Source organism: Astatotilapia calliptera, chromosome 23, assembly GCF_964374335.1.
Source record: "Astatotilapia calliptera chromosome 23, fAstCal68.1, whole genome shotgun sequence".
In the NCBI taxonomy this organism is placed as follows: Eukaryota; Metazoa; Chordata; class Actinopteri; order Cichliformes; family Cichlidae; genus Astatotilapia; species Astatotilapia calliptera.
This window is the reverse complement of record NC_137443.1, coordinates 45,580,006-45,603,695: the sequence shown is the minus strand read 5'-3', so window position 1 is coordinate 45,603,695 and position 23,690 is coordinate 45,580,006. Positions and strand designations below refer to the sequence as shown.

General features: G+C 39.7%; 1 protein-coding gene across 1 annotated transcript in view; it reads right to left on the bottom strand.

The window, feature by feature from the left end:
• Positions 1–23,690, bottom strand: part of LOC145423961 (NACHT, LRR and PYD domains-containing protein 12-like) — a 943,237-nt gene that overhangs the window by 574,629 nt on the left and 344,918 nt on the right. The gene's annotated exons all lie outside the window — the stretch shown is intronic.

Below are 23,690 nucleotides of genomic sequence, written 5' to 3'. Positions count from 1 at the left end.
TCCCCCTGATGAGGTTTATCAGCAGCACATCCACTGAGGTGGACTTTCTAGGGTCAGTCAGGATTGCAGTTTTGTGGAAGTCCAGAGGAGGTCGACACTCATCCAGACCATCAAAGATGAACACAACCTGGAAGTCTTCAAAGATGTAGATTCCTGCTTCTTTGGTTTCAGTGAAGAAGTAATGAACAAGTTCCACCAAGCTGAACTTTTCCTCTTTCAGCACATTCAGCTCTCTGAAAGTGAATGGAAACATGAACTGGATGTCCTGGTTGGCTTTGTCTTCAGCCCAGTCCAGAGTGAACTTCTGTGTTAGGACTGTTTTCCCAATGCCAGCCACTCCCATTGTCAGCACTGTTCTGATTGGTTTATCTCTTCCAGGTGGGAGTTTAAAGATGTCTTCTTGTCTGATGGTTGTTTCTGGTCTGTCTGGTTTCCTGGATGCTGTTTCAATCTGTCTGACCTCATGTTCATCATTGACCTCTGCAGTCCCTCCCCCTGTGATGTAGAGCTCTGTGTAGATCTGACTCAGGAGGGTCGGGTTTTCTGTTGTAGAAATCCCCTCGAGCACACACTGGAACTTCTGCTTCAGGTCTGACTTGAGTTTGAGCTGACACTCAGTGAGAATCTCTGCATGAATAAACAGCAAATGACACAAATGAGAAAACTGCATTCTGGTTACTGTGGTTATGTGTTCAGTTCACTGGACTCTTGGTGTCATGATCCGAGTGAGTCTGAGTAACTTTCCACAGCATCAGCTCTCCTCCCCTGGGTGGAGCCCTCCTCACTCCTCCCTGCTCCTCACCTGTTGCCAATTACTCCGGCAGTATTTATGAGGAGCACTCACAATGAACCTTCTCCAGATTGTGTGCTTAGCACAGTCAGTTCTCTGCCTCACATTTTGTCTTGTGCTCCTCAGCTTGTTTCGCGTAACCCTCTTTTCCTGTTCCCTAGTCGGCACCTGGATACATCTTCCAACTCTCGCCATAAGTCACGCCTCAGGATTCTGCCCTGCCACTGCTGGGAAAACTCACTCTTGCAAACTGCCATCCTCAGCTGCCTGCCTCCCTGTGCACCCACATCTCACTCTGTACCCAGATTTAATTCATCTCCTCCTCCAGCTGATCTCCACCTGCAGCCACGTAACACCTCTTAGTTTTTAAATCTTGGACTCATTCACTACACTGTGGACCACTCTGATTATTATCTCCTTTGTTCCAGTGATCCTGGATAGTTTCTATTCGCCCGATTCTGCCCCTGTTGTTCCTTTGACCTGCCTCAGCTTATGTTCTGGCCTCAGCTCTGCACTTCTCATAATACCTCGCTTGCTGTTGAATTTAGCCGTGATTCAGCTTTCTCCGTCAAGAAATCTAGTAAAATACATTTCTGTTAAAAGTCACTCAGCCTCCGTTTTTTGGTTCTGTGCTTGACTCCATTCCTTTTCATGAGCCATTGAGCCCTGACACTTGGGTTATAACTGAGGGCAGGTTTTATAGAGACACATTTGATTTAATTGTGTTTATTTATACAGCACCAAATCAATACTAGCAACATTTCACATATTACATAAACAACAATATGGAGCCAGTAATGAATAAATATGTAGAATAAATGAAAGAATTTCAAGTATAAAAGTTTTTTTTATTAATTCCTCCAAATAACAACAACAGTCACCCCAATGTGCTTTATATTGTAAGATAAAGAACCTACAATAATACAACAGAAAAAACCCCAACTATCTTTTTGGGTCCTGAAAACTGAAGGCTCTGCCTCCCATTCTACTTTTAAATACTCTGTGAACAACAAGTAGGCCTGCAGAGCGAGAGCGAAGTGCTCTAATAGGGGGATATGGTACTACAAGGTCATTAAGATAAGATGGGGCCTGATTATTTAAGACCTTGTATGTGAGGAGCAGGATTTTGAATTCTGGATTTAACAGGAAGCCAATGAAGGGAAGCCGATACAGGAGAAATATGCTCTCTCTTTCTAGTCCCTGTCAGGACTCTTGCTGCAGCATTTTGGATTAACTGAAGCCTTTTCAGCGAGTTTTTAGGACTTGCTGATAATAATGAATTACAGTCGTCCAGCCTTGACGTAATAAATGCATAAACTTGTCACGGCTGGGGCAGCAGTCGTGCGGTGGAGTTAAATGAGGACCCAAGTTGCAGACAGTGGTGGAGATGCGAGTGAGGTTTTATTTACAGTGAACAAACCAAGGTGAGGGCAGAACTAAACATAAACCTAAACTGGAAAAACTACAGTGGCTTGCAAAAGTATTCGGCCCCCTTGAACTTTTCCACATTTTGTCACATTACAGCCACAAACATGAATCAATGTTAGTGGAATTCCAGGTGAAAGACCAACACAAAGTGGTGCACACGTGAGAAGTGGAACGAAAATCATACATCATTCCAAACATTTTGTACAAATAAATAACTGCAAAGTGGGGTGTGCGTAATTATTCAGCCCCCTGAGTCAATACTTTGTAGAACCAGCTTTTGCTGCAGTTCCAGCTGCCAGTCTTTTAGGGTCTGTCTCTACCAGCTTTGCACATCTACAGACTGAAATCTTTGCCCATTCTTCTTTGCAAAACAGCTCCAGCTCAGGCAGATTAGATGGGCAGCGTTTGTGAACAGCAGTTTTCAGATCTTGCCACAGATTCTGGATTGGATTTAGATCTGGACTTTGACTGGGCCGTTCTAACACATGGACATGTTTTGTTTTAAACCATTCCATTGTTGCCCTGGCTTTATGTTTAGGGTCGTTATCCTGCTGGAAGGGGAACCTCCGCCCCAGTCTCAAGTCTTTTGCAGACTCCAAGAGGTTTTCTTCCAAGATTGCCCTGTATTTGGCTCCATCCATCTTCCCATCAACTCTGACCAGCTTCCCTGTCCCTGCTGAAGAGAAGCACCCCCAGAGCATGATGCTGCCACCACCATATTTGACAGTGGGGATGGTGTGTTCAGAGTCATGTGCAGTGTTAGTTTTCCACCACACATTTTGAACAATAAGTTCCATTTTGGTCTCATCTGACCTGAGCACCTTCTTCCACATGTTTGCTGTGTCCCCCACATGGCTTGTGGCAAACTGCAAACGGGACTTCTTATGGTTTTCTGTTAACAATGGCTTTCTTCTTGCCACTCTTCCATAAAGGCCAACTTTGTGCAGTGCACGACTAATAATTCCCCCACCTGAGCTGTAGATCTCTGCAGCTCGTCCAGAGTCACCATGGGCCTCTTGGCTGCATTTCGGATCAGCGCTCTCCTTGTTCGGCCTTGTTCGATTACACACAGGTGCACTCTATTTAGTCATTAGCCCTCATCAGGCCATGTCTATGGGCAACTGACTGCACTCAGACCAAAGGGGGCTGAATAATTACACACACCCCACTTTGCAGTTATTTATTTGTAAAAAATGTTTGGAGTCATGTATGATTCACATTCCACTTCTCACGTGTACACCGCTTTGTGTTGGTCTTTCACGTGGAATTCCAATAAAATTGATTCATGTTTGTGGCTGTAATGTGACAAAATGTGGAAAAGTTCAAGGGGGCCGAATACTTTTGCCACTGTAACAGACAAACCTGAAAACATAAGGACAGCGGGGAATACACAGAGATGACACAAAGAAGGCTGGATAGAGAGACGAGTAGTAACACTGATTAACACAGTAATGCAGACGACACAACGAGGAACACAGGCAGACACACACTATAAATACACACAAGGTAATGAGGGAATGACACACAGGAGGGGAGCACAGCTGATCCTAATTCACAAGACGAGACACAAACCTTCAAAGTAAAACAGGAAACAGACTGTTTTACAACACAAACTCGGGGACACGAACAGAACACAGAGGATAGACACAGGTAGAGATCAACCTAAGAACTAATACAAAATCAGAATTAACACAAAGTACACAAGGTGATACCAAAAATGAAACAAAACGCTGAACGACCCAGGACCATGACAGAACTAGTTTTTCAGCGTCACTCTGAGACAGGATATTTCTAACTTTAGAGATGTTGCACAAATGGAAGAAAGCAGTCTTGCATATTTGTTTAATATGTGCGTTGAAGGACATGTCCTGGTCAAAAATGACTCCAAGGTTCCTCACAGCGTTACTGGAGGCCAAGGTAATGCCATCCAGAGTAAGAATCTGCTTAGATACCATATTTCTAAGATTTTCAGGGCCGAGTACAATAACCTCAGTTTGATCTGAATTAAGAAGCAGAAAGTTAGCGGCCATCCAGGTCTTTATGTCTTTAAGACATTCCTGCAGTTTAACTCATTGGTGTGTGTTATCTGGCTTCATGGACAGACAGAGCTGGGTGTCATCTGCATAGCAGTGTAAATGTATGCTATGTCTTCTAATGACACTACCTAAGGGAAGCATGGTAATGGGAGCGTTGCCAGCAGAAGGCTGAAGTGGAATCTCCAAGAAAGCTGCAGAAGAAAAAACATGAGCTGAAATGGTGGATTTTAGTCAAATAAGGAGAACTGTGGCTTTCCTCCAACCTTTGACCAATCACCGTAGTGTCCTGTTTATCAACCATAATAAAAAGCATTTACTGTCTGGGCATTTTTTTTGTTTGGGTCTCCAAACAGCAGAAAGAAATGGCAGCCATTTTTTTTAACTTTACCTTCAACTGGTAAATAGATTTAAGAGAAAGCACTTTGATCATATTTGTGACGTGTCCCAAACTGTTGTTGTCGCCTCATTTATGTTGATAAAACAGCTCTAAAACCAATCTCACAATATAAATCTGTAAAATGGGCAGAAAACCTGCTGCTGGTCCCATTTTAATCAAACCAACCCAAAGAGCAGATATTCATGTGTGTACACAGGAGGTTATTTGTGCAGATGCATAAAACACATAAACTGTTGGCTTTCTGCAGTCTCTCACTCCTGAAAGTGTTGGCAAGTGTTTTGGATTTATTATTTATATGGATTTTAATGGCACCTGTGTAATGTCAACTAATGTTTTTATTGTTTATGTATTTTTTGTTTAGTCATTCCCTGACTTACCTGTGGGTTCTGGGATGGTTTTATTTAAATTCTCCAACAGATCATTCTTGTTTATCCTCCCCAAAAGATTTTTAGCGACTTCAAAAGTGTTGATAGAGTAGGTATCAAACATCAGATCCACTATGTTCATCCTCTCTGCATTCTCCAGTTCACTCTCTGGGATTGCTGGTAAACCTTCTACAGACCCGTTCTTCAGATGCCACTTAAATTCTTCAAAGTCATCACGTCCCAAATCCTTCAAAGTCCCCAGAAGGATTTCTTTAGGTGTCGTCATCTTTTACCCTGTAAGGACCCGATAAACAAAGACTGTAACAACAGCTGGAGAGGTAATTGTCTGATTTATCAGAATTTAACTTGATTCTAACAGCAGTTCATCACAATAAATTTCTTAGGCTCAGAATGCAACAAAATTGCACATGAAGAAGCACATAGAGAAGTATCCAAGTAACACTTTGCTACAATATAAAACAAACTATAGAAATAAAGAAAATATATAAACTAAATATATACACTACCCGTCAAATGTTTTAGAACAGCCCAATTTTTCCAGTGTTTTTGTCACGGTTTGCGAGCCGTGTGTAAATTATTAAAGGACCCTTTATGCAGGCAGCTCAGATGCAAGTGAGTTTATTCATCACATGGTGATACAAACAGAAATGGCGAAGGTGAGCATGGAAACTAAGCAAAAACCTAAACTGGGAAAACTAACAGTACACGAATATGAAGAATTACACGAAGGGAAGACGAAAACACGGAACACAAGGGGTGGGAGCAAAGCACCACAACACATCACTATATAGTAGTGATGGGTCCAGCAACACTGATGCACCGACGCTTGTATCAAGCTCACAGAGCGAAACCTGTATCGGTGCGTGTGTCGCTTTAAGAAAAAGTCACGTGATCGATACAGCTGCTGTATCGCTCATTACCAACGCGCTAAACTGTGTTTAAAAGGTACCGCATCTGCATCTGTCAATGGGATGAATCGCCACCAAAAACCCCCCCAAAAAACCAAAATTACTCTCGCAAAGATAAAAAAAAAACAAACAAAAAACATCTCTCCATAACAAAATTGAGCTTGAAAGAAAAAAAATGTTTCTGCTGTGTGGCATCATTTTGATCTTTTAACTGCAAATAAGGGAATAGTTTGTCTGTCTTTGTTTCAGTGTAATCTGTTTCAAATATTTTTATTGAGAGCAAGTATCATGATTGTAGTTTTTACAAATTGACATAACATAACTTATGCTCCTTTTTTTCTAAACTAACAAGGCAAATAATTAAACAACACCAACAAAAAAAAAAAAAAAAAAAAAAAAAAAAAAAAACCCGCAGTCACCCATAAGGGGTCCCAATACCCCGGCTGTCGGCAAAAGGGAAGAGAAACAAGTAAACAAAGTTTTATATTTTCCCAAGGTATATAAGTAAAGGGTGCCAGATTAATTCAAAATCTTTTACATTGTCATTCATACTATATCTTATTTTTTCAAGGTGAAGAGTGTTTATAAGTTCAGTAAGCCACATTTTTAATACAGGAGTCTCATTGCCTTTCCAAAGCTGCAGGATCAATTTCTTTGCAATAATCAAAGCATATGCCATAAACCTTTTTTGAGAGTGTTGTAAATTTTGTGTTTCGTTGGAAATCCCAAAGATGATTACTGTCGGATTTGGTTCAATCTTACTTTTAAAAATATTAGACATATAAGTAAAAATATCATACCAAAAACCCTGAAGCCTTGGACATAGTGCAAAACAATGTAACAGATTTCCATAGTGTATCTTGCATTTTTCACAGAGGGGGGAACACTCTGGATACATTTTGTGAAGTTTTTCCCTTGAATAGTGTAGTCTGTGTATAATTTTGTACTGAATTAAACAGTGACGGGAATTAATAAAAGGCGTATTTATGTTGTGTAAGGCCTCCTGCCAGAAATCTTCTGATAGGAGAGTCCCAAAATCTTTTTCCCACTCCTCTTTGATTGAAGTAGTTGAAGGTATACTCATCTCCTGTATTGAATTATAAAATAATGAAATTCTCTGTTCAAACCCCCTTCCATCACTAAGACATCTGTCCAAAGGATCGGACGATATGTTTTCAAATTGTGGCAGGTATGTACGGATATAGTCTCTTAGTTGAAGATATCTAAAAAAATGACTGTGAGGCAATCCAAATCTATCTTTTAAATGTTGGAATGACATAAAAGTATCATTTAGGTATAAATCTTTTAATTTACAAATTCCCAATTCCTGCCATATATTGAAAGCTCCGTCTACACATGATGGAAGGAAAGAGGGGTTAGCTGTAATGGATGTACACATTGATAGTTTTTTCAATTTGAAGTGCTTAATTATTTGTCTCCAAATTTGTACGGTATTATAAATCACTGGATTCGAATTGTAATATGAGTTTGTCAAAAGAATAGGAGAGAGTAGTATTCCACCAACACAGTAAGGAAGGCAATCCTCCCGCTCCATCTGTAAGCCGTTAGGGAGTATTGCTGTGTCATCCAATAGAAGGGAAATTATTCTTAAATTTGATGCCCAGTAGTAGTACATAAAGTTAGGTAGTGTAAGTCCACCAAGGGATCTATGTTTGCATAAGTGGTCTTTTTTTATTCTATGTGTTTTATAATTCCATATAAATGGCATAATGATGGCGTCCATCTTTTTAAAAAAAGATTTGGGCAAGAAAATTGGGATGTTTTGAACCAGATACAAATACTGCGGGAGGAATACCATTCTTATTGAATTCACTCTCCCTATTAAAGAAATAGGAAGTGTCCTCCAGTACTGAATGTTATTTTTAAGTTTCTCCAGTAAGGGAAGAAAATTCTCTTTCATTAGGGAGCTGTATTTTTTTGGTATTGTAATGCCCAGGTAAGTGATTTTTTCATAGGTTATTTTAAATGGGAAAGATGTAAGCCATTGTTTATTCTCTAATTTAATGGGCAGTATTTCGCTTTTTCCCCAGTTAATCTTGTAGCCTGCGAAAGTACTGAATTTATCAATCACGGAGAGAATTGCTGGGAGGGATATTAATGGTTTTGTTATGTATAATAATATGTCGTCAGCATAAAGCGATATAGAATTAGAAGTGTATGTTGTATCATAACCGTGTATATCCATATGGGTTCGAATTGTCTGTGCTAAGGGTTCCAAAGCCAGGGCAAATAATAATGGACTAAGAGCGCATCCTTGTCTTGTACCTCTGCTGAGTTTAAACTGAGTTGATAATGTCTGATTTGTAAGAATTCTGGCTGTGGGATTATTGTAAAGTAGTTTTATCCAAGAGATGAAATCTTGTCCCAGTTGAAATTTTTCTAGGACTGCAAAGAGGTAGGACCACTCCACATGATCGAATGCCTTTTCGGCATCCAAGCTAAGTATAAGTAGGTCCTGTTGTACCTTGGGGGAATAGATTATATTAAATAGACGTCGAAGATTATTAAAAGAACTCCTGTTTGGAATGAAACCTGTTTGGTCTGAATGCACCAATTTATCTATTACTGTATTAAGTCTACTCGCTAGTATTTTAGCCAGAATTTTTTGATCAGAATTTAATAGAGAAATAGGTCTATATGATCCCACTTCCTCCAATGCTTTGCCTTTTTTTGGAAGTACTATAATAGTTGCTTCATTCAATGTTGGAGGTAGGGTGCTCATTTTGTATGCATGGTTATATAATTTAAATAGATATGGACTTAATTTGATCTTAAAGTATTTATAAAACTCATTCCCTAACCCATCAGGGCCTGGACTCTTGTTGTTTTTTAGTAATCCGATAGATTTTGTAATTTCTTCAATTGTGATCTTAGCGTTCAAAATATTGGCATTTGTCTGGTCTAACACAGGAAGATCACATTTATCTAAAAATTCCTGCATTTCATTAGGCCCTGCAGTGGGATGAGAAGTATAGAGGGATTCATAAAACTGTCTAAAGTTATCGTTAATATCTTTGTGTGATGTGACCAGATTTCCGTTACTTGTTCTGATTTTATGAATCGCTCTATCATTTTCTAGTTTCTTTAGTTGTCTGGCTAGCAACTTATGGGGTTTATCCCCAAATTCAAAATAGTTCTGTCTCACAAAAGTGAGAGTTCTATTAATATTAATAGATAATATTTGGTTTAGTTTATATTTTAGTGCACAAATAGTATTATACTTATCTAAAGAAGGAGCCATTGCATTATTGACGTCCAGTTCGTGGATTCTTTTTTCTAAATTTAGCTGTTCTAATTTATTCCTTTTGTTCCGTGACGCTTGATATGATATTATAAACCCCCTGATATAAGCTTTAAACGTTTCCCATAGTATATCTGGAGAAGTCTCAGCATTATCGTTTATATCAAAGAATAAAGACATCTGAGAGTTTATATATTGTTTAAATTCTAAATCGTTCAGTAATTGTGGGTCAAATCTCCAATTTCTGTATGTTTTAATGGGGTTACTAAGTGCAAAGGAGCAAGTAACGGGGCAGTGATCAGAGATAATAATATTATGATAGGTTGCATTTCGAATTAGGGGGAGCATTTTTCCATCCACCAAAAAATAATCAATCCTTGAATAACTATTGTGTACGTGGGAGTGGAAAGAATACTCTCTGCCTGATGGATTTAAAATTCTCCACGCATCACAGATATTCATATTCTTCATATATGTTTTAATAAAGTTACTGCTTTTACACGGTGTGATTTTTTTGGTCAAGGATTTATCCAAATATGGGTCTAATACTAGGTTAAAGTCACCTCCAATTATTAAATTACTGTTGGGTATATCCGGAATTAAGCTGAAGACCTTTCTATAGAATTCTGGATCGTCATGGTTGGGCCCATAGACATTCAGTAGAATAATTGGAGTAGTATGCAGCTCCCCAGTCACTAATACATATCTCCCATTCTTATCAACTATAGTGGAGTTATGTTTGAACGGGGTATCTTTCTTGATTAAGATAGCTACCCCTCTAGTTTTGGCGGAAAGTGTTGAGTAGTACACCTGATTTATCCATCTACATTTAAGTTTATTGTGAGCCGCATTTTTCAAGTGAGTTTCTTGTAAAAAAATAATATCCACGTTAAGAGATTTCAAGTACGATAAAACTTTGCCTCTTTTAACAGGTTCATTTACACCCTTTACATTCCAAGTACAAAAAGTTAAATCCACATTTTTTACCTTTCCATTATCTTGCATTTGTATACTTTAGGGCGGCTTAATTCTCGTATTTTCCATATTCGTACAGTCGAGATATGGGTCCCAACCCTCACCCCCCACCCCCCTACCCGTGTGTAACCGTGACAAAAAAAAAAACGTAAGCAATGCATCCCCTTCCGTGTATCCCAAAAAAAAAAAAAAATTCGAGGGGATGCTATAACAAAAACTAAGCTTACCAAAATATTCTATCTCAAAACTTCCTTTGTCCATAGCTCCTGGGCAAATGATGATTTTTTATATCAAAGTAAGTACGTGTCATTGGGCCAGATGCAGAGCTCTGGTTTATCTACCTTATGCCGTCCTTATTGAGATCCAAATTTTTCTTGTGCGTAGCGAAGTGCTTCGTTGGGATCTATAAAGACCAGTTCCGTACCATTGTGTGTCACCCTAAGTTTAGCCGGGTATAGAAGTCCATATTTAACTCCGGGTTGGTCTCGAAGCAGGTTTCTTGCTGGAGTAAACGCTGCTCGTCGTTTTACCACCGCCTGGGGTAGGTCGCGGAAAATCTGAACGCGGATATCTCCGAGCTTCAGATTTTTCCTGGTGGAGATTCTTCGAAGTATTTCTTCCATAGTATGGCAATAGTGTATCCTCACAATCAAGTGTCGTGGCGGGGCCTCTTCTTCTGGGGTCACTCGTAGGGCTCTGTGTGCACGGTCCACCAGTGGGGTTTCGTCCAGGTCTAGTAGGTCTCGTAGTAGCCTTGCCGCAAAGTCTCTAGGACGTTGACCTTTTTCTCTACCTTCAGGTACTCCGGCTATCCTTATATTTTTCCTCTTTGAACGCCCTTCCAGATCAGTGCATTTTTCGGACAGTTGTTCCACTTTATTAGAAAGTTGTTTGACTTTTTCTTCTAGTTTCACCACGGAGTTAGAAGTGGTTGTCGCTGATTCTGATAGATCTTTCAGCTGTGCATTGTAATTTTCCATTACCGTTTTTAGAGCTGTGATGGCTTCATTATTTTCAGCCCTTAGCGTTGCGATTTCCCCACGTAGGGTGTCGCAAACGTCTATTTTCATTTGAGTTATCTTATTATCCAAGGAAGTAATCGCAGAGAGTACTTGTTTGTTACCTTGTGTATATTCCTCGAGTGCGGAGTTAACTGGCGTGCCAGCTTTGGCGCCGTCATTTTCAGTTGAGGCCACATCAAATTCGGTCGTTTCTGTCGCCACTAGCTTCGGATTTAGTTTTTTTGGAGGCATTTGGAGAAGAATGCACTCTTCACAATCCCTATGTTGCTTTGTGGGAAGAAGATGTATTACTTTGATATTTGTCGAAATTTCGTAAAATCAGGTGCAGGAGCTGTGGCACACGCGTCTTCACCCTCTCATTATCTAACCGGAAGTGGTTTCAGTGTAATCTATCAGAATAGGAAAAACAGCAATGTGACTTGCAGTGTAAATTATTTATTTTCTATTCTGCTGAGCTTTGTTACACAATCAAAAGCACCTCCTCAGTGTTCAGGCATTACAGAACCAAACATGAAAATGAGGAGACAAACACACCGAGAATGAACACAGGTCGGCCTATATTGACACTGAACTGCTTTATCATCATTTTTTAATTAACATGCGTTTTATTATTTTGAAATCAAGCACCTAGGAAGTCTGTTCTGGACCATGCAGTCCTGAGTTTTATTATAACGGACTGCCAACCCCTTAGTATTGTGGAGAGTGTCGGAGAGAAACATTCCAAGATCAGAGGATCCTTTAACGTACTGGGGGAACAGGAAGACAACAGAAAGAATCAGTGAGATGTCGCCTTTCTCACCCGATGGCACGGACACGGTCGGGGCTGAAAGCCGACAGCTCGCTGATTCTGATGTTTCGGCGGCTCCGAGCTTTGTGTTTACGTCCTTTTTACGCTGATTCTAAAGTTGTTAGTTTTATCTCTCTCCAAACAATATTGACTGAACCAGCAGCAAAAGAAGATCCAAACTACGCTTCACATAAACATCGTCATGAACTCACTCTGACTTTTGCTGTTTTGCTTCCACCAGGATAAAATCACACTTCATGCACATTTCATGCATTTTAGACCTTCTTCAGAATACTGTATATACTATGGGCATCACGGTGCTGATTCAGAATCCTTACATTATTATTTATTACTAGAGCTACAATAAAAAAGCAAAGAGGAGGGGGAAGTAATAAATATGAAATAATGTATTTATGATGATTCCATTTGTTTCACTATCCACTCTGTGCAGGGGCAAAGCTTATTACATTTTTAAACTGTAGAGATACAATAATTTTACTGCTGTAAAATCCAAATTTTGTCTTATTTAAAATATAAATCTAATATAATCTGCTTCTTAAAGTATGTTCTTTAAAATACAGCGTGTGTATTTTAAAATATTATAATAATGCATAATTATGTGGACATGTATATTAGATCGGTTTTAGTGAAATATAATCCCCCCAGAAAGGCAGGAAATGCTCTGTAACTTACTTTAAAACTAAATATGTTCCCTAAAACGGTGACAGAGCTACAGACCTATGACAGCCTTACACAGGTAGCCAGCAGCTGTGACCAGCACTACATGTGCAGTTAATAAAAGGACAGGTAATGTTTGTCACGCTGTTGCACACACAGCACGCTCGTTTGTTTCAGTTCGTCAAATTGCCACAAGACAACTTACCAACGTGTACGTAGTAAGCTAATACTCCTGTGTGCTACACACTACAGTGTACGCTGTACACCTACTTACTGGGTTTGTCGCATCAGTCTGTGTCTCTGAGTTAACTTGTGTTTCTCCTACAGCTCCGGACCGCTAAAAATGCGCGTGCTCTTTGTGAGCTTGTTCCCGGCTCGTAACCAGCGCGTTCTGCCGTCAAGGGCGATCATTGGTTAAATGTGATCATGTGACTGATGCAAGCCAGATCCTTTTATTTAGCAAAACTGTGATTAATAGTTAAATATTATTGTTGAGGGGCACAGACAGGACTCCGCACGCACACACACATAAAAATAAATAAATAAATGTTTTTTAAAAGTTGCCTCAACAAAAGGGCACTTTGGGCACCCATCAGGAAAGGGGTGGGTGCTCAAGCCCCTCCAGCCCCCCCCCCCTCTGCACGTGCCTGCATAAGTCACTTAGACAACCTAAAAACGTTATTGTTTGGCTTTTTTCAGTGTTTTGTTTGTTCGTGAGTAAATCGGTTTGGCTGAGATTAAAGTTATTAGATTAGATTAGATAAAATAAAACTTTATTAATCCCCCGGGTGGGTTCCTCCTTGGTTTTTACAGAGCTGAATAAACATCAAACAGAAAACTGATTAAACAGAAGTATGAGACGGTCGAGAATTTACTCCAGTGTCCTGTTATATTGCAGATAGCAAGGAGCAGACGGCCGAGTTTATTAAATTCCACCGAGACAGTGGTGACGCTAATCAGAAGGCTAGACCGTCCAATTTCCCCAGCTGTTTACTTCCAGCATATCCAACCTTCTGAGGACCCAGCCCACGTACGCCGCGAAGGCCGGGTCCTCAGGAGGATGCAGCCGATGAATTTGGACACTGTAACTACCCGATCCGTACCGGAAACCCGATCAGTACCCCGCATGCGCGAAAGGTGTCTACTTCCGGTCAAAGCATGTTACGATAGTTACAGGTCTAGAGTTAAGATGTTTAGATTAACAAGTATCTCTTAAAATGTTTCCGATAATGAAACATTTAATATAACGTAGACAAAAACAAAAAAATAAAAAGATAGTGACAGATCGGGACTCCCGATCCTTACTGCGCATGTGCAAAGTCGGACCGTACAAATCGGGTCTACCCGATCCGTACCGCGCATGTGCAGGAGTTTTCTTCTTCTTCTGTTTGTTTAATGGCAGTGTACTCCCCAGTGTATGAGGATACCGCCACCTGCTGGCCGAGCGAATGAACCCTATTGTAAACTGAATTACCGTCATTACAAACGTGTGTTAAATTTGATTTAGTGATAATCGAGTGTATTTATGCTTGTCTGTGTGGAGAGGATTGTTGGAAAAGTGATGATAATGTCCGCTATCACTGTCAATTGCCAGTAAACACTTCATCTGGCTGCTGAATCTTCACGTGACATATTATAAAGTCTGTATTATTAACTCTGTCATTAGGCACCATTCTTCTTATTTTACGGCGCTGTTGTTCAATCGGGGGACGCTCTCTGTTGAGGAGAAAAGCAAAAATTTGTTGCAGATACGGATCATCCATTGTTTAAATGTCCCGTTAGTCGAAAAGGAGGCAGAGCTGTTGAGAAATGCTAAGAGCTAACTGGGCGCTAACCGTGTCAATCAAATATATTGAATGTCGCAATGTTGGCAAAGAGAGGAAGTGATGTAAGATTTGCGCATGCGGGGTACGGATCGGGTTTCCGGTACGGATCGGGTCGTGACAGACACGACCAGAGTTTCTGTCGCCAGTCCGGGGGGGTGCCAAGATGGCAAGTTCGTGAACAACGGTAAAACCTCAACTTTATGCTGCTAACACTAACAATTCACTAAATAAGAGAAGATGCAGCAATCATAGGGCAAGAAGCAGCAGAATGCCGAATCAGAAAGGAGCGAAAAGGGGACTGGAAAGTTCCAAGTCTAAGATAGCGCCTGAGAATGCTAACGAGGAGAGTGCTACGCCCAGCAACGTGCTAATGGATAGCTTCCATAACTACGCAGCTACTACGGTGGCACTCATGTTAGCCGAAGAAGAAGTGGATGAGTTCCCACCTCTCCCTGTTACACCTCTCAAATCGCCAGCTCCGAAGAAGGTGATGTACGAACGCAGCAACTCTGACCCAGTTGATGTAAATGAGATAATTTCTCGTCTGTCGGCACTAATAAACACCAGGTCTGATAACATTGAGAGCATGGTGAGAGAGAACTTGAACATGGTGAAAGAGAATACGCTCCAGATTGAGGGTCTCACAAAGACGATTGATTTTGTGTGCGCGGAAATGAAAGATATGAAGGGGAAAGTTTGCGACTTGGAAAAAAGTAACTAAAGAGGAAGGTCGAGTGGACAACTGCCAACAGAGAATCTCTGAGTTGGAAAGATATTCCAGGAGGTGGAATCTCAGACTACATGGAGTCAGGTAGGCTGAGAAAGAAGACGTAAGGGGAAAGGTGACTGTGATATGCCAGTCTGTTCTGCCAGAACAAAATCATAGGCTGCCTGACGTCATCGACACCGTACACCGACTCGGAGCCAAGCGACAAGGTAGCACCAGACCTAGAGGCATCATCGTGCAGTTCACCTCCCGAATCTACAGAGATGCTGTATGGAAAGCAGCCAAAACATCCTCCTACCTGCAGGACAATCATTTGAGGTTCGCTGAAGATCTGTCCAGGGAGGACAGAGAACGTCGTGACAAACTGTGGCCGATGATAGACAAAGCCCGTAAGGAGGGTAAGCCGGCTTATCTCGTGGGAGGCCGAGGATTCATCGTTGGATCAGAAGTTTTCCCTCCTTCATAGAGACGCTTAATTCAGTCTCCGAAATGACATTTCTGTAAGCTTGTTTACATGGTGAACTTGATATTTTCACCCTCAGGTTAAAGTTTTATTTTGTGTTGAAGAGTGTGTTTATCTATAAAAAGCTATATTTAAACCATAGCAGATAGTTAAATACTGTATTTTTATAAGCTTAGTCACTCGGGGTTTTTACTGTTCTACTACCTAAATTGTGCAGCACCCGGTCCCCTTATCCTATAGATCTATTCTTAGTTGTAGAAGTTTAGAACTTACTTTTTCTCTTTCTTTTTTCTAATAACTTTGTCTTTTTCATTTGTTTCTCTTAATACCAGGGGTTTAAGACAAACATGTAAACGCAAAGCTTTGTTTTTATTTGCCAAACAATTTAAAACAGATTTTTGCTTTTTCCAAGAGAGTCATTCCACACCTGCTGATACAAATTTTTGGAAATCACAATGGGGTAATGAAGTCTGGTTGTCCCATGGCTCTGAGCGTTCTGCTGGAGTTGGCACGCTTAAAAATTATTTTTCTGGAGATGTGTTACACTCTGACTGTGACACCTTAGGACACTACCTCTGCTCACTAATCAGACACAATAACAGTACTTTCATTGCAGTAAATATATATGGTTACAATAATAAAACTGAAAATGATAAATTACTTGACTCCTTAGAAGAAAGAATTAATTTCTGGCTCTCCAAATACCCAAATTCAGTCCTCTTAATTGGTGGAGACTTTAACATTGCTTTAGACAATACGGTTGATAGGTGGCCTCCAGGGCAGCAGTCTTCATACAGTGCAAACTTAAAAAATTTCATGGGAAAATTTAATCTTGTGGATATTTGGAGAGAAAAATTTCCAGATAATAGACTCTTTACTTGGAGCAATAAGACAGGATCCAGGCAATCACGTATTGACTTTTGGCTTGTTTCTGACTGTATTGATAAAGATAATATTACTGTTAATATACTTGCCACTCCCCTCACTGATCATAGAGCAATTTACATTAACGTCCGAATGTTTACACTGGATAATATACCTCATAAATTCTCTTATTGGAAGTTAAATAATTCTTTACTAAAAGATAAAATGGTTAACATGCAGATTAATAAATTAATTGTTCATTATTGGAACAAAGCTAACAGAGAGAAGTCCTTTTGTACCAATTGGGAACTTTTTAAATTTGAAGCATGCAAATTCTTGAGAAGATATGGGAGTCAAATTGCTAAATTAAGGAAAGCTGAAGAACAAGAAGTAATAAGCAGAATTGCCTCTTATTACCAGAAGTCCCCAGAAGAAATCTCAGAGGAAGATAAATTAAGTTTACTAGAACTTCAAAATAAATTGGACGGTTTATATCGACGCAAGGCTGAGGGTGCTTTCATAAGATCCAGGAAGAGGTGGCTGGAGGAGGGCGAACAAAATTCTGCTTACTTTTTCAGACTTGAAAAATACAGATCAAAAACAAACTCTATTCATCAACTAAATATTAATGGCATTGTCTCTGACAATCCTGGAGAAATTTCACATTTCTGTGCCGAATTCTATACTAAACTATACAACTCAAAATATAATGAGGCTGTCTCAACAGGATTTTTCAATAATATTAAAAACCTAAAATCTATTGTTGTGGAAGATAGAAGTTATTGTGACAGCCCTCTGACTGTGGAGGAAGTTTGTAATTCCATTTCTGCACTTAAGGCCAATAAATCTCCCGGCACAGATGGTTTGACTGCAGAGTTTTATAAATCATTTTCTAATCTCCTGGCTCCATTTTTACTGCAGGTTTTTACAGAAAGTATAGAGAATAACATCCTCCCTCCTTCTCTAACTCAAGGTTTCATAACACTTATTCCAAAACCAAACAAAGACTTACTCTTTATTGATAATTGGAGACCCATCTCCCTGCTCAATAATGACTATAAGGTTATGGCTTTAATACTTGCTAACAGAATTAAAGAGGTCTTGGAAACAATTATTGATGAGACACAATCAGGCTTTATGAGAAACAGACACATTTCTAATAACATTAGACTGGTTTTGGATTTACTTGATTACTCTGATTTGGTATCTGACAATAGCTTCATTCTCTTCCTGGATTTTTATAAGGCTTTTGATACAATTGAACATCAATTTATTTTCCACTCTTTGGAAAAATTTGGCTTTGGCAAGTTTTTCTGTAAAGCTGTCAAAACCTTATACACAAATGGCAATAGTTCTATTAAAATGATTAACGGCTCCACCCCGAGATTTGACCTGAAACGTGGTATTCGCCAAGGATGTCCTATTTCACCATATTTATTTTTACTTTGTACACAAATTCTTGCAACTAATATTTCAAACAGTGTTGTACAAGGAATCACCATAGCTGATAAGGAGCTCGTCATCAGCCAGTTAGCCGATGACACCACACTCTTCTTGAAGAATGCAAACCAAATCCCTCCAGCTCTTACTAAATTAGTGATTTCTCTGAGGCCTCTGGTTTATGCCTAAATCTAAAAAAGTGTGAGTTACTAGCAATTAAAGACTGCCCTGCAAATACTATCTGTAATATCTCTGTTAGACAAGAAGTCACATACTTGGGACTGTTAATATCCATCCATCCATCTTCATCCGCTTTATCCGAGGCCGGGTCGCGGGGGCAGCAGCCTAAGCAAAGAGGCCCAGACCTCCCTCTCCCCAGCCACCTCCTCCAGCTTATCCGGTGGAACACCAAGGCGTTCCCAGGCCAGCCGAGAGATATAACCTCTCCAGCGTGTCCTGGGTCTGCCCCGGGGCCTCCTCCCGGTGGGACATGCCTGAAACACCTCACCCAGGGGGCATCCTTGTCAGATGCCCGAACCACCTCAGCTGGCTCCTTTCGATGTGGAGCAGCGGCTGCTCTACTCTGAGCCCCTCCCAGATGGCCGAACTTCTCACCCTATCTCTAAGGGAGAGGCCAGCCACCCTTCGGAGGAAGCTCATTTCTGCCGCTTGTATCCGCGATCTCGTTCTTTCGGTCACTACCCACAGCTCGTGGCCATAGGTGAGGGTAGGGACGTAGATCGACCGTAGATCGACCGGTAAATTGAGAGCTTCGCTTTTACACTCAGCTCCCTCTTCACCACGACTGACCGGCGTCCAGCGTCCGCATTACTGCAGCTGCAGCCCCAATCCCAATCTGTTAATATCCAAAGACCAAAAATCAAGATTCTCTTCAAACTTCACTCCAATTATACAGAAAACCCTAAAAAAGTTCAACCAGTGGCTGCAAAGGGACTTGTCTTTGAAAGGTACAGTGTTAATTACTAAAGCAGAAGGGATATCCCGATTAACATATGCTGCTGTCTCCTTACATCTGGATAAGAAAATTAGTAAAGATGTTGACCGTATGCTCTTTAATTTTATATGGAAAAACCGTACGCATTATATTAGAAAAACTGTTGTGATGAATAAGTACGAATCAGGTGGGCTTAACGTTTTAGACTTTTCTACTTTAAATAACACTTTCAAAATTAATTGGGCCAAACATTTTCTTAAAAACCCTACCTCTATCTGGAACTTTATACCACATTATATTTTCTCTTGTTTTGGTGGCTTTAATTTTGTTTTAAATTGTAATTACAATGTTGAGAAACTCCCTGTAAAGCTTTCATCCTTCCATAAGCAGGTCCCCTTAGCGTGGACCCTCATTTATAAACACAACTTCTCATCTCACAAATACCTTATCTGGAACAACAGAGATATTTTATAGAAAAATAAATCACTTTTCCTGGAAACTTGGGTCCAAAATGGGATCCTATTGGTGGCTCAGCTGGTTAATAAAGAGGGACAACTACTTACTTACAACGACTTTATTGCACTATATAATTTTCCAATCAGTGTTCAGGAATTCTCAATGGTGCTTGGTGCCATACCCTCAGGGACTTTAATATTATATAAAAACACTGACAGCTCAATATCTACCTCAGTCACTCTCCCTCAGGGGTGTCAAACTCAAATACACAGTGGCCCAAAATTCAAAACTGGAACAAGGTCGCGGGCTAACATTAATATTTACTGAAAAAAAAATCTTCCTCCAGATTTAAGAATGAATCTCTTCTTATGGACTCAAACAAGTTTTTCTGAAAAACTGAATATGGAACAAGCAAAGCTTAATACTAAACAATATATATATTAGCTGTATAATACCAGTAGGCCAGCTCTAATAATAATTTGGTATGGCTTCGCGGGCCAAATGTAATTAGGCTGGGGCCAGAGTTTGACACCTATGCTCTCCCTGATCCAGCTGAGTCACCAATAGGAAAAATCTGCTTTTCACAGGAACTTGGTAACAGCAATAAGAGAATACGTAGTTTATTCCAAGAAGATATCGTCTCTCTCCCATATATCTTATTGGAACCGATATGTTCCAGATATCAAGTGGAAGACAGTCTGGATGGTCCCCCATAAATATTTGATTGTAAATAAGGTGAAAGAAGTCTCATTTAAAATTCTACATAAATGTTATCCAGCCAGTCACTACATGGTAAAATTTAAAAGGGACATTAATACTAATTGTACTTTCTGTGGGGATCATCCAGAAACTGTGACACATCTTTTTTGGTACTGTTCTTTTACACAGAGATTCTGGAAGGAATTTAGCAGGTTTGTTATTGTCCATATTTTAAGGGAGTTTTCTTTACGATGGGAAAATGTTTTATTCTGTTTCTTTAAGTTCCCCAAGAAGTATGATAAATGTTTTTTTATGATAAATTTGTTAATACTTTTAGCAAAATTTTTTATCCATAAATGTAAGTTTACTAACAAAACACCACATTTCTGTCATTATTTTAAGGATGTGGAAATGTACATACAATCAATATCAGACTCCACCAACAAAAAGGCTCCCAAAACAATATATGTATGTGAATTTTTGCGTGTATTCTTATAATTGTTACCTTTTTCTTTTACCCTTGGCTTTTTGTGTTAATGTTCTGTTGTTTTGTATACTTCATCTGTTCGTATGTTGTATACTCATTGTTTGTTAAATAAAGTTTAAAAAAAAAAAGACACGGCCAGAGTTTCTGTCGCCATCATCCGTGGTGGCGCAAGATGGCGTGTTGAGCAGTCGTACAAATTAGGAGCTCGTTGAACTTGTCCCAGAATTTACTTTGTGTTCGTTATTGTTTCCACTCGAAAGTAGTAAAATGACTGCCCCAAGTATAGTTAAACCTGCTAAATTCAAACTCGACCTCAAAAAACAAGAAACAACATCGCCATGTGATGGAAGGGAAGACAGCAGAGAAGGAACGGATCATGACTACGTAGCAATGGACGTAGCAGTGATGAGCAAAAGGGAACGGGGCAATGATTCGGTTCCATCTACACCTTGTAAGAAGCCTGCAGAAAAGAAAGTTAAGTCAGCAGAGATAAGTGAAAGTGACGAAGTCTCCAATGCTACTATATTGAAAGCGATTCTAAACCTTGAAAAAAGAGTGGACGAGCAGATAGCTGACCTGAGTGTGCAATGCAAGCAAGCTAGTACGATGCTAGCCAGCCTAGCCAAAGCGGTTCAGTTCAACTCGGAGGAGGTGAAAGAATGTAAACAAAAGGTTAAAGAGTTGGAGAGACGAAACGAGCAGTTGACCAAAGATAACTACGATCTCAAGGAGAGAGTGAGAGAGCAAGAAAGGTACAAAATGAGGTGGTGCCTCCGGATTAAAGGATTAGAAGAGAAAAGAGATGAAGATGTCAGATCGCTGGTTATTGGAATTCTTGGCAAGATCGCACCTGATATGATATCAAAGCTTGAAGAATCTGTGGATGTGGTGCATAGAGTTGGGAAGAAGATTGAGAACAAGGTCCGACGTATCATCATTCTGTTTGCTCTGAGACACGCTAAAGAGGAGATTTGGCGTCGCACCAAAGATTCGGCTGTCTGTAAGAACGGGGGTTTCCACTTCGCTGAGGTACTGCCGCGGGAGGACTGGGAAGAGAGGAGGCGGCTGTGGCCACAAATTGAACAAGCCAGACGGGCTGGGAAACGGGCCTTTTTCCGGGGTCCTCATGGATACATCGAAGGACGGAGGATCATTGACGTTGAATGAAAGACTTGATGTAAGACTGTATACAGTGGAATATTATTAATGGGACAAAAGAGTTCTACTTAAAGTTAAAGATTATTAGTCACTGAGTTGGTGACAAGTGTTACAATTTAAACTCATATTTATATATTTTTCTTTTCTTTTTTAAAAAAAGTTATTTTCTTAGCATATTCTTATTATGGTTCACTCAAAAATTTCTTTTGGTTCATTAAACGTTCGGGGTTTGAAGGAAATTGTTAAGAGAAAGGCACTTTTTTTATTTTGCAAGGTGCAAAAATGTCATTGTCTGTTTTTACAAGAAACTCACTCTGTGGATGCCGATGCTACCTTTTGGGCTAATCAGTGGGGAGACAAGATTCTTTTCAGTCATGGATCTAACAGATCTGGAGGTGTGGCGATTTGTTTTAATAAGTTCCCAGGGGAGATTATAACATATAAAGCTGATAGTGAGGGTCATTGGTTAACTGCAGTCTTGAAGAGCGAAGGTATATTTCTAATTGTTACAAATCTTTATGGACATAATAATGAGGGTCAAAATAAAAGTCTATTGGAAAATCTAACAAATGTTATTTCAGAGTTTAAAGTTATGTACCCCACAGATTACATCCTAGTAGGAGGAGACTGGAACATGACACCAGATGAATGGATGGACAGATGGCCTCCTCGCTTAGGAAGGAGGCAACAGAATAACATTATTGAGAACTTTTCTAGTGATAATAATTTTACAGACATTTGGAGAAGTTTGAATCCTGGAGTTAAGAATTATTCTTGGTTTAAACCTAATGGAGAAAGCAGGTCAAGACTTGATTATTGGTTAGTGAGCGATGACATTTTGAGGTGTACTTCACAATCTAAAATCTCCAATGCACCCCTTTCTGATCACTGTTTCATTGATCTTGTCTTAGAACCAACAAGGATGGGACGTAGTAGCAGAGGATATTGGAAATTTAATGCCAGCCTTTTAAATAAGGACAAGTATTGTGATAAAATTAGACATATAATTACAGATATAAAAAATGATGACTCAGTAGTGGGTAATATACAGAAATGGGAATTTGTTAAATTCAAAATCAGAGAATTCACTATAAAATTCTGCAAAGAACTGAACAGGGAAAAACGGGAATATGAAAGTAATTTACTTCGTGAAATAACTCAGTGCTGTAGTAAAGAAAAACTAAACGTGCAAGAGAAGAATAAATTGATGGAGTTACAAACTAACAGAGGTGGGACCAAGTCATTGTTTTGCAAGTCTCAAGTAAGTCTCAAGTCTTTATCCTCAAGTCTCAAGTCAAGTCTCAAGTAATGTCAGGCAAGTCAGAGTCGAGTCTCAAGTCACTGGTGTAAAAGTCCGAGTCAAGTCACAAGTCTGAAACTTTGAATTTCAAGTCCTTTCGAGTCTTTAAAAAAAAAAAAAAAAAACGAAAAAAAGCATGTTGCAGTTATGCTAAATGTAAATATTAGACCATGTAATTTTAAAATCTGTGTTTTTCTCAACACATGACAAAATAGTGAACTTAGAAAATATACACAAATTGTGAAATTGCACCTCTTTAAAATGCAGCTCAATTAAACCTAGCTCCAAGAATAATTTTCACCGACAGTTCTGAGATAAGCTGCATGTTATTCTTGGATGCGGTTGTAGGACCAGCTTTAAAATCGCATGACAAAAATATCATACACATTAAAAAAAACTGTATCACCAACGTAGCCTGGACAACATTTGCTAGTTAGATGAAGTCAGCTATCTCATTGTAGCATATTTATATGCATATTTATAATCATACGGTTCTTGGAGTGAGCGCATACACTCATGAAGTTTAGTAACTTCCGGTCACTGCAACAAGCCCAGGTACAGTTTACCGACGGATGGGTGCAGGACCTTGAAATGCACCGTGTCGAACGAAAGACCATCGTACGTATCATAAGTTTACCAGTCTCAC